The sequence below is a fragment of the Helianthus annuus genome, chromosome 8 (genome assembly GCF_002127325.2).
Source record: "Helianthus annuus cultivar XRQ/B chromosome 8, HanXRQr2.0-SUNRISE, whole genome shotgun sequence".
NCBI classification, from domain to species: Eukaryota; Viridiplantae; Streptophyta; class Magnoliopsida; order Asterales; family Asteraceae; genus Helianthus; species Helianthus annuus.
In genome coordinates this window covers 10,163,601-10,172,272 of record NC_035440.2, presented here as the reverse complement: position 1 = coordinate 10,172,272, position 8,672 = coordinate 10,163,601, and the positions used below count along the sequence as shown (strand labels likewise).

General features: G+C 33.9%; 1 long non-coding RNA gene across 1 annotated transcript; it reads right to left on the bottom strand.

Annotated features, from left to right (window-relative positions):
• Positions 1-2,085: 2,085 nt before the first annotated feature.
• On the bottom strand, positions 2,086-5,362 carry LOC110872020. Its single transcript, XR_002554060.2, has 2 exons — positions 5,214-5,362; positions 2,086-3,768 (listed from the first exon to the last, which is right to left on the bottom strand). It is a non-coding gene; the product is annotated as an uncharacterized LOC110872020 (long non-coding RNA).
• Positions 5,363-8,672: the final 3,310 nt, after the last annotated feature.

Below are 8,672 nucleotides of genomic sequence, written 5' to 3'. Positions count from 1 at the left end.
TTCATTTTGCTCACTATGAGCCATCCTAAACATTCCATTATTATCATTACTTCAGATTACCCTTAAGCTCTTAGGAGGGGTCGATACATTATCATACACGTACTATAATCTTTCAAAGACTTATTATTACAACCTCTCAAACCTACTTATCCGTACTTACCATGGAGACTAAGCATTATTTCCATGGTTACTATCGTTATTTATGCCATGCGTATCTTTTCTACAATGTCTTGTTCAAATGAACATGGCCAACAAGCCGAGCATCAAGGTTAGTATTTCTTACGATACTTGTCATCTCTTACATTCTATCAGGATTTCCACAGTTACGAGCATTCAAGTTCTATACCACTTGGCGATCATTACGAACATTTTGAAATTCATTCTACATTTTTGCATTTCGGTTTGATATATATATATATATATATATATATATACTATTCTATTACATTAGTCTCTAGTCGAGTCGTAACCTCCTATTTAAGTTATAACTCTTTTTATACATACCTGACGGAAGTAGATTCCGTTGATTTGTTATCCATACCTTACGAAGATCATTCCTTTCCGATTAGTGACATTGCATGTCCATTCATCAAGCTCACCTACGAGTACAAAACTTAAAGTATCAAAACATTAACTAACGAGCCCAATTGGCAATCGCCATCTGTCCCGCATGACCCGTTTATCCTTTCGACCTTCTCGCATGCAATGCATTCACATAAATACATTCATATATATATAAATATATATATGAAAATTTAAGCATAGTTTGAATCATATCACTTAAGAAACATTTACTTGTCTGGTTCGTAATTCCTTACACCTTCGGATATTTTCACTCCTATCATACTTTTGTCCATTTGCTTTACGTTTACTTATATGTCTTGTGTGACATAATTATGGTCAGACTATTGACTTCTTCTCAAGTAGACTAGCTTTAGTCGTTTATACCTTAAGTCCATTTCGCGGATTCGAACACCTTACTCATACCTTTCGTACCTTTAATGTTTTGAATCCGTCTAATGAATTCAAATATTGCATTCACCTCTTTCATTCCTTGAAGCCGTCTCGCGGATTCAGTCATTTCGTTCATGCCTTTCATTCCTTGAATTCGTCTTGCGGATTCAATCATTTCATTCGCATATTTCATTCCTTGAATCCGTCTCGCGGATTCAAGCATTGCATTCGCATACTTCATTCCTTGAATCCATCTCGCGGATTCAAGCATTGCATTCGCATATTTCATTCCTTGAATCCGTCTCGCGGATTCAAGCATTGCATTCGCATACTTTATTCCTTGAATCCGTCTCGCGGATTTAAGCATTGCATTCGCATATTTCATTCCTTCAAAGTACTCTCAATCCCCCGAGAGTCTTACTACCCATTTCACCCACACGCCTAGCTGCTACCAAACTCTATCGGACATACCTGTAATAATTATCACGGTCTCACGAACGTCATACGTTTCTTGTGTATTGGCCAGGTACACATTCCACGTACTAGTTTCGTGTCTTCGCGTAATTGCCACCTTATGTCCGAAGAATTTAGTTTCGGCTCGTGTAACATTTTCAAAACTTATTTACCATGTCGTTATTATAGTTTGTTCAAAATTTTTCTTTCACTTGCTTACCCATACCATTTCATACGCCCATACGTTAGGTTTACGTACCTGGGGTCAATTTGTTTTATTACTTGCCTCGATGCCGGTCCTAGACCGCATTCACGGGTCATCTCTTCCAACAATTGCGCTTACCCTTCACAAAACATACTATTAGTTTCCTCCAAATACATAATCTAATACGTACTTACATTCGCTTTTGCCTTTAAGCCTCGATCGAGTCTTGGATTGCACGGGTTCTCGGTCACGAGAGCACACCGGTTTGAGTTCAAGTATTTACCTCCTGTTACTTGATTCTCTCAAACCTGGGCTCTGATACCAACTTGTAACGCCCATATTTCTTGATCCGAAAAGTAATATTACCATACTATTATTTAAGAAAAAAAAAATTCGGGCATGACCCGTTCGTAATAAGAACGATTCCCTGTAAGATCATCGTGTAAGAACTTAAAGATAACGCAGCGGAAAAATAGCTTTAAAAAAATTCCTTTACGATCTTTAAAATAATACACACATTCAAGAAGAAGCTTACAAAATTCACTTCCCCTTTTTACAAATTAATGCGTTACAAAATTAAGACTACGTAACCGTTCTTTCCGTACAATCCTTGTTATTCGACTCGATCTATGCCCGCTTATCTTCGATAGTGGTAGAAGAAATCCGTGTAGTACCTGTGGACATCACATACAACTTAACCATTAGTCATTGACAACATCATACAACAATAATCTGGTACAATTAAAAATAATATAACATTCAACAACATAAACTCTAATTCATTCGACTATCCTCTCGGATTCCTTTGTTTCGAGTTCGACTTCCAGGTTCGGCTTCAATTCTACAAGAGTCTGACGTTCTCATTCCTGCATTACATCCCAATCTCAAGCACATCATTAGTAACGTCCATACTCAAACGTATTGAAACCATGTATATATACATACCTGTCCCATTCTTTTCATAGGCGATAAATCCTACTTCGTGCATTCGTATATTCATACGTCTAATCATACGCACCTACATATCTACACATCTACTTATCTATATACATAACTAAATGCTTACATAATCATGTCTACACATACTTACTTACATTCAATTCTTGATTTAACTTATTCGCATTCACTTATCATACTCGTACATTAATTATGGAGTGCTTAGACTTGGATTTATGATCCAAAAACATCAAGGAAACATTCAAAATTATGTTTGGGAGGCCCATCGTAGACCACGGTTAATATACCGAAGCTTACGGTACACACAATAACTTAATTAACGAATTTCAGCATTTAAAACATGTGGAGGCCGTCGGCGACGGCCCTATAGGGCGTCGGCGACGGCTATTAGTTTTTCGCGTAGCCAGAAACCTCCGTAGACAGGAAAATTAGGCGTCGGAGAAAACTAAAAATGCACAAGGCGTCGGCGACGGCCCATAGGGGCGTCGGCGACGGCCTCTAGTTTTGCCATTTTTCTGCTGTGTTGTTTTGTCGTTCGCACGCACAAAAACTTGCATAGCTTTTAAACCGTTTACCCGATTAACCTCACGTTTCTTCCTGCATGATTGTAAACTAACATTCTATTATGTGAACTTAAAATCCAACATCCGGGTTAGGAAATTCTTAACTTATACATTTTCGGCTTATTATTCATTACGAATTATTCGACCCGTCATGCATTTATCAACAACTCATATGTTTACACTTAAGGCTCACATAATGTTAATGTTATAACACCTTACACTAACCGGGCACATGAAATACTATCGACATTGCTTGTACAAACGTTTCGTGCTAAAGTATACCTTCACTTTGACCCATTAACCTAAGTCCCCATTCTCGGTTGGTGCACTTATGTGCAAATTTTAGCCATTACCCGGTTACATACCGTAGCCATTACATAGACATTATTCGTCATATCATTACAACCTTATATTGTCCCATTCGGTCTACTAAGCTAAAATTACCAATTTCATACGGCCAAAACCATATGAAACTTCAAACCTCATCATGCTTAATCAACTAACGCTACTTTACTTAAATAAAATAAGAAGTGATTACAGAAATCACTTACCTTGAGTACTCCAATAAGTGTATTTGTCACCTTGCCTTATCTTGACCCGTTATCCTCCTATGCTTGAGCTCTCCTTGACACGTTCCTATTATCTCATTCCATTACATCCATTCAATAGTTAGTATACGTAATCATACGCATCACTAATCACACTTCTATTCACGTGTCAATCGCTTAACGAGTTCAACATGTATCATAATACTACAATGCTAATCAATCTAACAATTTATCATTCCATCATCACAAAAGTCATACATGAGCTTCTAGCATGCATAATTATGTATTTACATCATGTTCGTTATTCTTTCAAAATTCCATACTTAGAATGATGACATTTTCTAAGTTAGGCAACTTGTTGCATACGTTAAACATTTCATACCATTTCTTAACACCTTGGTTTTTTACACATCCATTCTACTATTTTCTATCAACAACCCGTTTCGACCCGTTGGTGCAATCATATGCATAAACTAGTTGGTAAGTGTTTTAGACACTTAAAACAATCAAATAACTTACTAATAATTTATTAAAATCAGTAGTTCATAATTCATACAAGTGTGCATAACAATACAACTATTTTTACTTAATATTTATACTAAAAATGTGCAGCAACTTTCTGCGCAGCAGCTGTTCACGACACATTTTAACCCATTTATCTTCTGATTCAGTTCTTCATGTTCAAATATGAAATGATCTACACTCAGAGACCTTTCTAAGCATATAAAGATCGTAACAATCGGACGTTCCTATGATTTTATATGATTTTTACAAAATCAGCACAGAAGCTGAAATGCTTCCAAACAGCTTGCTGTCAAAACAGTATTGCCGACTTTGGGCACTGTTTTGGCCTGTTTAACATCCGAATTCAACAAACATGTTCAAACACAAAACGTAGTATGTTTAAATAGCTTTTTGAGCATATAAGGCTCGACCTCACAGGTCCTTCCTATGATTTTATATGATTTTTGCAAAATTGTTGCGCAACAAATTTTAATTCTAATCAGCTTTGTTACTTGATACACGTAGCATGTCATTTTGTACATAACATCATAACTAAGCACTTTTCATACTTATAATACATAATCACCTTCATTACTATTTAATTAACATTCCATACAAGTGATAACAAATACTAACCTATACTAGGCATTTCATCAAACACTTGGTGTGCGATCTACTTTCCAAGTATAGTGTACAAGTGGTTTAAGCATGTTCTTCCCAAATTCATATCATGAACCATTACATTCAAACAAAATCATATTGTCACCTACATTATATTACTATCAAAACCTAATACATAACACATGCATCAACATAATCAAAATCATCACTAAACACATGTTCATCATAGTCTTTCTCATACTCATAAACATGGTTTCCTTCTAAATCCCTAAGATTACTAAAATTCAGCCATGATTCGATTTAAACATGATAACATTAGCAAGTATTCATGCCAATTTTTGATCGAATTCATACATTCATCAAAACCCACTTCACGGTTGTTCTCCAAAACTGAGAATCGAGACATACCTTGGTTACATCTTGCTTAGATTATCACTATTAAGGTTCATGCAGGTTCGATTTCGGCCAGAATCCTTCCAATTCGTTGCTTAGGGTTTGAGAAGGGCTCCCCCTTCTTTTCTTCTCCTCTGCTCGTACACACACACACGCACAGAAATGGGTTGTGTGATTTTTAATTTTTGTTTTATATTTTGCCTTTCTCTTTGCCCATTTTCAACCCCTCATGTTTCTCCCTTGTTCATACTTAACCCAAATTTATATCCTTATTCCTTTTATCAAGGCATTTAACTAGGTTTAATAATCTAGTTACCACATCTTTTTCTTTTAATGTGATAACATATTAACAACTAGGTAATTCGAGTTTTGGGGTGTTACATATTTTCTCAAGTTCGAGCTTGGCTCGTTTATATTTTCTCAAGCTCGAGCTCGGCTCGGGCTCGGCTCGTTTATTATCTATTAATTAATATATTAAATAAAAATAATAAAAATAATAGACTTTTTAGGCTCGCGAGCTCGATAAGTGAAGATTGGACTCGGGCTCGTTTACTAAATAAGCTTATTTTTAGGTTCGAGGTCGGCTTGTAAACACGTTTGAATAAGCGCGGCTCAACTCAGCTCATTTACACTAAAGCTCGATAAGGCTCGACGAGCCTAACGAGCTTCACATGTGAGGCTCGAGCTCGGGCTCCATAAGCAAACGAGCTTTATTTTAGGCTCAAGCTCGGCTCGGGCTCGATAAGGCTCGGCTCGTTTCGACCTTTTTCTCGAGCCGATCTCGATGAGCTCGCGAGCCACTCGGCTCGTTTGCACCACTAGTCATGACCACACCCTATAATTAATCAAAACTATTATTTCTATTATTGAATGGATACTTTGAATCTTAAAACATCAACTAGCTTTAAAGGAGTTCGCCGCGTTGCGGCGAATTTTTTTTGTTATTTAGTATGTGTTTACATGTGTTTTGAAATTACTACGAGCATGTTGCGAACGGAACTACTGACAAGAATAAAAAGAAAATGTAGAAAAAAACCCTAAAAGACGGAACTGCTGACAAGAATAAAAAGAAAATGTATAAAAAAACACTAAAAGATAACCGAAACAAAATCAACTAAAAAAGTTGTATGGTAACGATGTTGTTCGTATGAAACCCGTGGTCAGAGATAAGCAAATTGTTTTGGGTACCGGTACTAAATTTTCCGAACCGAAAGATCTTAAGTACCAATTCGGTACCGACTTTTGGTGCCCGGTACCGGTTCACTATCGTTTTTTACCTTCATATACCGGTACCGTAACCGGTTTTTTCGGTATCAGTACCGATTCTGTATCGGTTGGCACCGAACTCATCCCTACCCCGGAAACTAAAAAAAGAAAAAAAAATTAAAAGTTGAAGAAAATAAAAAGTTGTACGATACCTTTGTTCGTACGGTAACCGTGATCAGGGATGAGCAAATGGCACCGGGTAGCAGCACCGAATTTCCCGAACCAAAAGATTTCCAATATCAATTCGGCACCAACTTTTGGCGTTTTCTGTATTAGTGCCGGTTTTACCTTTATGTACTGATACCGAACAGGACCGTACCGGTTGACACCAAGCTTATCCCAACCCCTGATATTAAAAAAATGATTAAAGTTAAAAAATGAAGAAAATAACTATTATTATAATATTAAAATAATAAAAGTATTAAAAAAATTATATATTATTATAATATTAAAATCACAATTTATTTCAATTCGTTTATTTATATACTAGGTTAGAACCCCGTGTATTACACGGGTTGAATAAATATAATTTTATATATTAAATAATAAAAAGTTATATCTTTATGAAACTCACATATTTTACGGGTTAAATAAATGTAATTTTATATATCAAATAGTAAAAAAAGTTATATCTTTAAAAACCATGTATATTACACATATTAAATAAATGTAATTTTGTATACTAAATACTAAAAATGTCGTATTTTAAAAAAAAAAACCCGTGTATAATCGGGTTGAATAAATCTACCAAATGATAAAAAAAAATACATCCTTAAAAACCCCGTATTTACACGTGTTGAATAGATCTAAAAAAGAGTTATATCTTTAAAAACCATGTGTATCACACAGATTAAATAAATGTAATAAATACTAAAAACGTCGTATCTTTAAAAAACCCTCGTATAATCGGGTTGAAAAATCTACCAAATAATAAAAAAAATTATATCCTTAAAAACCACGTCTATTACACGTGTTAAATAAATCTAATTTTACATAGCAAATGATAAAAAAAAAATTATATCTTTAAAAACTTCGTGTATTACACGGGTTATATAAATGTAACTTTGTATAGTAAATAATAAAAGTTAAATTTTTTAAAACCCCGCGTTTTACACGAGTTGAATAAATATAATTTTATATACCAAATAATAAAAACAGTTATATTTTTAATAAATTAGAATAACATTTAATATTAATTTATTATTTATATTTTTAAATATAAGATAAGTAGGAAAGAGAGGTATTTGTTTTTAAAATATATTAAATTAACAATTTAGATTTGAGGATAATATTTTATTAAAGTATGATAAGATTTAATATTAATTTATTATTTATTTATTTAGTTAGTTAATATAAAATAAGTACATATTTGAGGATGCCTTCAATGAATGACACGTGTCTAAAAATTGGTTTCTTTTATTATAGTAGATAGATTCCTCAACATGTTTCGAGTTTCTCAAATTATCCACTGATTAAATAAAATTATCAAATATTTCCAAATTATAAAATTACTGATTTTATAAAATCGGCTTGTTTATGACAAATTGAGTTATTTCACTTACAAAAATACAAATCATATTTGGCTTAATAGAGTAGAACTAGTAGTCCAATACGAATAACTAAGTCGATCTCTGACTCGCACGTTGCGACAGACCTATCAAACGTGAAAAATAGACGCGCTGCGACGGACGTGTTAAACAGGAAAAAAATAGATGAAAAAACGTTGAACATGACACGCGCGTTGCGACGTGTTAACTCGGAAATTTAGAATAACACCTTAAACGGAGAACTTATGAAAGATGAAAGGTATATAAGAGACTAACGTTGAAAGTAAAAAAAGTGTTGAGATGAAATTGCAAAAGATAAAAAGCTTTGGGTTGAAAGTAAAAAAATTAAAGGGGTTAAATTGCAAAAGATGAAAACTTTTGAATTGGAAGTGAAAAATCAAATTAATCAAAGGGTTTAAAATACCAAAGATTAAAACATTAGACTTAAATTGCCAAAGATTGAAACTTTAGAGTTAAAAAAGAAATTAATTTCAAATTATGAAAATAAAAGAGATAAATAGATAAATAAAAATAAGGGTAAGAAATTACCAGAGAATGACACGTGTCCAAAAAGGATTTTTGTTTATTAGTATAGAAAGATTATGAAACGTACCATTTAAAAAAACAATTACAGATTTTGTCCAAAATCACTATATTATGT